This window comes from Cebus imitator, unplaced genomic scaffold (assembly GCF_001604975.1).
Source record: "Cebus imitator isolate Cc_AM_T3 unplaced genomic scaffold, Cebus_imitator-1.0 Scaffold338, whole genome shotgun sequence".
NCBI lineage: Eukaryota > Metazoa > Chordata > Mammalia > Primates > Cebidae > Cebus > Cebus imitator.
The window spans coordinates 1,833,458-1,840,677 of record NW_016107653.1 but is presented as its reverse complement, the minus strand read 5'-3'; positions in this window follow the sequence as shown (position 1 = coordinate 1,840,677).

The following is a 7,220-nucleotide window of genomic DNA, read 5'->3' as shown; positions in this document are numbered from 1 at the left end:
GGAGGCTGCACTTAACAACCCTAAGCCAGAACACCTGCATCACCCCAAAAGGCGACTGCACTTAACGACCCTAAGCCAGAACACCTGTGTCACCCCAAAAGGCGGCTGCACTTAACGACCTTAAGCCAGAACACCTGCATCACCCCAAAGGGCACCTGCACTTAACGCACTTAACGACCCTAAGCCAGATCACCTGCATCACCCCAAAAGGTGGCCACATTTAACGACTCTAAGCCAGATCACCTGCATCACCCCAAAAGGCGGCTGCCTTTTTGCAGCCACTCCCTGATCCCACCTGAAGTTCCCAGGGACTGAACCATTCAATTCATTTCCCGTCTCTATAGATTTGCCTTTTCTGGACGGTTTATATTAGTGGGATCATAAAACCTGTGGTCCTTTGTGCCTGACGGCTTTCACTCAGCATAATGTTACGTTATCTCATGTATCGGAACTTTGTTATTTTTTATGCCAAATCATACCCCGTTGCATGAATAGACCACACTGTTTCTCCATTCACCAGTTGATAGACACTTGGGTTATTTCCAGTTTGGGGGCTACTATGAATAAAGCGGCTATAAATATTCATGTACAAGTTTTTGTGTGCAGATATGTTTTCATTTCTCTTGGGTAGATACCTAGGAGTGGGATTGCCGGGCCATCTGGTGCCTCTATGTTTAACAACCGAAGAGCCTGCCAAACTGTTTCCAAAGCAGTCGCGGCACCATTTGCTTTCCTGTTACCAATGTGCAAGGGTTCCAGTTTCTCCACAACCTCTCCAGCTCTTCCCTGTCTTTCTGGTTACAGCCATCCTAGGGTGTGCGCAGTGGTATCTCGTGGTTATAACTTGTATTTATCTATTAACTAATGTTGCCAAGTATTTTTGAAAGCATCCGAATATGTCCTTTGGAGAAATATCTCTTCAAATCTTTAGGTCATTTTAAATAGATACAGGCACACACATATTATGAATACAAGCCCTTTAGGGAATATATAAGATTTGAGTGTTTTCTCCCAGGTTGCAGAAGTCCAGGGAAAGTTGAATCTAGAGCCTAACTAGGTCCCGTATGTGAAAGTTAGCATCAACTGGGGGGAATAGGGCCCTGAGAATCAGAATGAGAATATTACCTGGGTTGGAATGAGTCTGATGAACTTGAACTCCCAACCTCCATCCAGACTCTCTGACTGGCAAAGCAGCCCCTCCTCCCCTCTGTGTAGACTGGCCTTCCTTTGCTTGGCAGGTGAGTGGTACAGATTTTAACCCTGCCCAACAGGAGGTCCAGTCTTTGCTCCTGGGTGCTGATCTCTAGGTCCTTAGAATGTCTGGCCTGATAAGACGGTCTTTATTTCTGCGGAGGTTTGCAGACTCCAGACAGTCTGCATTTACAGTGTGATTTATGTGAGAGTCTAGGGTCACATGGGATTGCCTGATGTCCAGAGAGACCAGAGACTGAGGTTGGCCAGTGGGCAATCTGCCATTGGAGTCAATAAAGGCTCAAGTGAGCTTCCCTGCTTGGCCATACTGCATGCAGACTTTCACAGGACGATACCAAGAAGTCGCACCAATCACAGCTCTGTAGGGAGAGGAGAGCTGGAAGCTTTCGCCAGGTGTCTCCTGGTCCCTGATCCCAGGGCCTTGTCCTTTGGCTGCTTTTAATCTGTATCTTTTTGCAATAGGAAATCATAAACATGAGTTTCATAGCTTTCAGTGAGCTCTGTGGGTCCTTCTGGTAAATTGTTGAACCACATAGTGATCTCAGCAACCCCCAAAACCTACAGTGGGTGTCAGAAGTGAGGGAAGTCTTACAGAATGCAACCCCTAACTTCACGCCTGCCTGGTCATCACCTTTCCCAAGGCAGTTGCTTGCTGGGGGATTCTCCCTTTTCACAGTCCCAGCATCCCTTTTTGACTCCAGATTTGTAACTCAGGGCAGATCCCAGCATGCTCTGTGGGAACACATATAAAGTCTAAACCCAATGAGAGATGGCTGACACCCCAAAATTCACATGGGTAGAAACCCTTGGGTTGAGTGTGGAGATGGCTTCTGTCTTAGTCGGTTCGGCCTGCTTTAAGAGACTACCATAGCCGAGGTTTATAAACACAGATATTTATTGCTCACTGTTTTGGAGGCTGGAATTCTGAGATCAAAATGCTGGCACGTTCCGTGTCTGTCAAGGGCTTGTTCTTCATATGTTCTTCATAGTGGCTTCTTACTCTGTCCTCACATGGCCAAGGAACAGCTTCCTAGGGCCTCTTCTATAAGGGCACCAAACCCACTCATGAAGGCTGTTCCCTTACGATGTATTCGCCTCCCCAAGGCCTCACCTCCCAAGACCATTACCTTGGAGGTGAAGACTTCCACATACGGATTTGGGAGGATTCGAATAATCAGTCCATAGCAGCTTCCAAAGGGGGGTCATCCACCAAGGGTGGATCTGGTCACGCTTATCTACGTGTATTTCCTTATCAGAGCTGCCTGCCTGGAGGAGGGGTCACTAGTTGGGTTGGTTAGGCAGCCGAGACACGCACTCAGTGGCCCTCACTGAGGTCAAAATACTGCATGCCGCTGGTGTAGCTGAGACGGAATGAAAGGGAGTAGGGAATGAGATCCTGGAATGGTTTTATCCTGCATAGCTCCTCCCTGCAGCTCCAAGCCTTGTAGATGTTCCCGCCTCTTTGTGCGTGGATCATTTCCCCTGAATGGGGAAAGGAATATTGCTCTAGAGCTCAGCATCAGCGACTAGCCAACCACGTCACACTTCATTCCTTTAACAGACGCTCCACTGTGTTCACCCTATGCCAGATCTTGCTCTGAAAACTTTGCAAAAATAATTCACTTAATCAAGCCGCAGCACCACGGGTGTTTTGCTGGTGATATTGTTATTATTCCCATTTTGCAGGTAAGAAATTGGGGCACAGAAGGGCTACATGCATGGCCATGGCCACATGGCTGACAGGGCATCCTGACCTCTTCTGGGTCACTTGCCATGAAGCTCCCACCTCCACACAAGAGGGAGAGGCCCCAGGCCCGCACCTCTCTCCTTGGCATGAATTTGGTTTTCAGATGTCCTGTGAGCACATACATGGACAAGAAGCACGTGAGCTTCCCCAGAGCAGACAGAATTCTCAAGGATGCCATGCCAACTCTGGAAGGGTGCCTGTGTTGGGCACCTCTGCCCTCTCTTGTCCCCCTTCCTGAGGGACGGACCCTCACAGGCCCAGCCTTGTGCAGAGCCCAATTCCAGTCTCTGTCTGGGCAGAGCCTGTGGCCCAGCTGTGTCCCCAGAGCCCAGCGCCTCCCAGGCACAGCCGTTCCCCTGCAGGTCCACATCTGCTCATCTGCGTTTGGTCCCATTCCTCCTTCTGACCTCCCAACTTGGCTATGAATTTTATCCTTGTTTTAGAAAATCAGCACTTCTGGTGCTGGGGTATAAACAGAGCTCCCGGCCCTGCCTGTTCAGGCACCTTGGGCAGGAGAAACCAGCCTTTCACCCGCGGCCTGGGGATCCACTCCAGTCTCTCCAGCTACAGCAAGGATTCTGTTGTCGGGAAGCACCGGCCCACAGAACATTCTCCTGGTGCCTGAGCAGTGGACATTTCAAGCTGTTGCTGTGGAGCCACCTGTGTGCAGGTGTTTCTGAGGGATGGCTGCATCACTGTGCGTGTACCGTGTCAAGAGCGAACACGTTTGAAGGTGTCAGTGGGGGCAGCGGCGCTGCTCTGCAGAGGCTGCACTCCCGTGTGAGCTCGCCCCGAGAGGGAAGAGTTCCCTTCCCAGCACTGAGTGGGTGGGGCGCCTATGAAGAACAGAAATATGTGACCTTATTTGTACCCCAAGCTGGCAGAACAGGTTGCACTGGCTATGTTTGTCTATAGTATCTTTTGCCATGAGATATTTTTAATTTTTACATGGATAAATCCGTCATTTCTTCCATTATGTATTTTGCAAACTTTTTTTTTCACATTCAGAGTTAATGGTGGTGTCTTTGCTGAGTAAAAGTCTTAAATGCTTATGGTCAAATCTGTCCATCATTTTGGGATATACACTGCAAGAAGTGTTTCTCAGTTTGTTCACTGTGGTTCTCTTGCGGATCAAAAGTTTGGAATTTTTGTGTAGTCAGGTCTGTCAGTCTTTGTGGCTTCTGGGCTTTTGTTGGAGGGGGGTGTTGGGGAGGACCACAAATAATGGCCCATGGCCCATCCCCCTACCCCCCCTTACACACACACCAAATTCAGACCAAGTGAGACCCATGAGTGAAGCTGGTGGAAATGAAAATCTGGTTCAGGGCTTACAGGGCTGGGCTGAGACTATGGATTGTATAAGCAGCTGCCATGAGCTCCAGCATGCCCCTCCAACAGATACCCTCTGGTGACAGTAGGATGGGAAAAATGAGGTAGAATCTGTCATGTTACTTTCCTTGTTTTCCACCAGCAAACCCAGACAGGGAGATGGTCAGCACTTCTGAGGCAGCAGTAACAGAAGCCTCAGAGTCTCATCCCTAGACCTCATGTCAAAGGATATTCATTTTGCTGTTATTTGTCTTGGCTAGGGGAGTATGGTCCTGGAGCCAAACATAGGGGCATCTTCTGGTTTCCCCAGCTTCTAGATTGTGGCAGGAATGGAAACTTCCTTGAGAGGTGCATTGAATATCTTTTTGCCGTGTAATGAATCATCCCAAAGCTCAATGACCATGCATTCAGGTCATGATTCTGTGGGTTGACAATTTTAGCTGGGCTCAGCAGGATGGTTCTTCTGCTCAGCCTGGCTGGGTTCACTCTTGCATCTGTGGCCAGCTGTTGGGTCTGCACTTAGTTGTTGGGTCAGCTGGGGTCTGGCTGGTTCTTGCGGGCATCACGCACAGGTCTAGCACTTGACTGGTTTGGGGCTGGGGGCTTCAACACTTACTCAGTTTCTCAGCCTTGCTAATACTTGTTCATGCTGTCCCAGCTCTCCAAGAGCAGCAGAGCAGGAGCTGCACAGCTTTACTTTGAGTATCTTCCTTGGTCAAAGCTAGTCACAAGTCAGTCCCTAATGAAGGGGTAGAGGGAGGCGGTGAAATTGATCTACTTCTTGACTGCAGGAGCTGGTGAAACAGTTAACTAAGTAACCACCCATGCTCACCTGGAGTGGAGCGCCTGCACAGTGTGGGTCTGGTGATAGCAGCATTGTACAGCAGGCAGGAGGAGCAGAGGGGTGCTGAGGAGCACCACAGTGTGGGATGGGGCGGCTGCCCTGAGCTGCACTGGAGAGTCTAAGGAAACAAGATGACGTGGTTGGGATTTTCAAATGCGGAGCTCAAGGCATGGTCAGAGAACAAGACGGTTTCCACGATCACTAAAAGGATCTCTTATCTCTGGAGGCTGTTGCGTTTGATGTGCCCTTGAATCAGCCCCAGGGCATAATTGGGAGGCTTGTTGAATGCTGATGTAGACTGGACTTTCATCCGCCCTCAGGTCTCTGTGAAAATCAGGGCATTGACTGGGAAGTGTTGGACCCCAGTATCAGGAGGGAGGGTGGCGGGCTGCATACCCTAACAATCACACCAAGCAGAAGTAGCCCCTGTTTGACAGGTCTGGTCCTGCCTTGTTTGGAGACCTCGCTGTGGCCTCACCTGATGTGGTTACTTTGCAAGCAGGTGCTGACTTCCATCCCACTCCACCACCACCACCCTCACCGCTTCCAAACCTACAATTAGGATCAGATCCTGGCACGTCCCGGGGGATCAGCACAAACCTAATTTGGGAAAAGAAGGCTTACACATCAAAAGGTTTGCAAGATTTGTCATTTATATTGTTAGAAGACTGGGGGTGTTTGGGGGGGTGGCTTCTGCAAACACTAGGCCTGGGAGGGAAGCACGAACTTAAAGATTAGATGGAGTCTGTCGAGCTGTGTGCATTTACAAGAGATTCTGAATTCAATATTTTTAGCTCGAGAAGCTGGAAATGCTTCTGAGGCTTTTCTTCATTGGTTGATTGATGCCTGAGCTCCAGAATCCCCTCCATTAGTGGAGCCTGAGCCTCTGAGTGTCTTGGCATGATGTACAGGAAGGAGTGCAAAGTGAGGAAGGAGGCGCTCACCCCGACTCTCCCCCATGAAGACCCTGAGGAAAGGCCCCTCACGACAGCCTGGGAACCATGTGAGAGCAAACACTGCGGCATCTGGGCCAACCCGAGGCTGCCCTCCTCGGTGGGAGCGAGAGGGAGATGCTAAGGTCAAGGTGGCTCCCTGCCCGCAGTGGGCATGCGGGGCAACCACCTCCTAAAGGGTCGGATCGTAGAGGCAGAAGCAAAAACGAACGGACTCGGGTTAGTTAGAACGAATAAGTAAGTCTAGGAGATCACTATTTTAGGATTAAATCAAAATAAAATACAAAAACAATGAGAAAACCCAATGAAAGACAAGAAAGAGGCACTTGTCCTCCAAGTCGCCCGCCCGGCCCTCTTCCAAGAGCACTTTCCTTCCTGTCATTCCTGCTCTAAAGCTTTTTAATAAGCTTTTGGCCCTGCTCTGAAACTGGCCTGTCTCTCCTTCTGCCTGGTGCCCTCAGTCAAATTCTTTCTTCTGAGGAGGCAAGAACTGAGGCTGCTGCAGACCTCTGCTGATTCGCCACGGGTAACTTGGATACCCGCCACCAATAACACATGTTGGTGCCCTGCGACTTGGATAATTCTGCTGCTAGCACACTTTGCTGTGTGACTCCAGCACGTTCCCCAGTGGTAAGAGGCCTCTACAACTCACCTTCTTTGGCTGGGGGCGTTCAACCCCCATATGCAGTTTTCTTCTCCCCTTCTTCCTGCTGACTAACCAATCCCCAGAACAATTCCTCTTGGCCATAAGTGACTCTGCTCCCCTGGCAGGTGTCTTGCAGGGGTGGGGAGGACTTCAGGTCCTCACCAAGCAGATTGGAGGAACTAATTGGCCCTCCTGGGCAGAAGGCTCTCAAGAGTGGTGAGGCTAAGGCTTAAAACCCATGCAATGTCTGGGGGTTCCCTGCTTTTTTAAAAAAAATTGGATCCTCCCCCCCCAAAAAAAGAAAAGAGAAAGTCGAAATATACAAAAGAAGAAAATAATCCCAGATATCAAAAAGATTGTTTGAATTATAAGAGCACACTTTGATGAACACCAAGCAAATAAATGAGGCCTGGTTTCGACATTATTCTTACAGAAAATAATATTACAACAGATCTCTGAAGAGATTTAAAAACCTAAGCACACCAAATT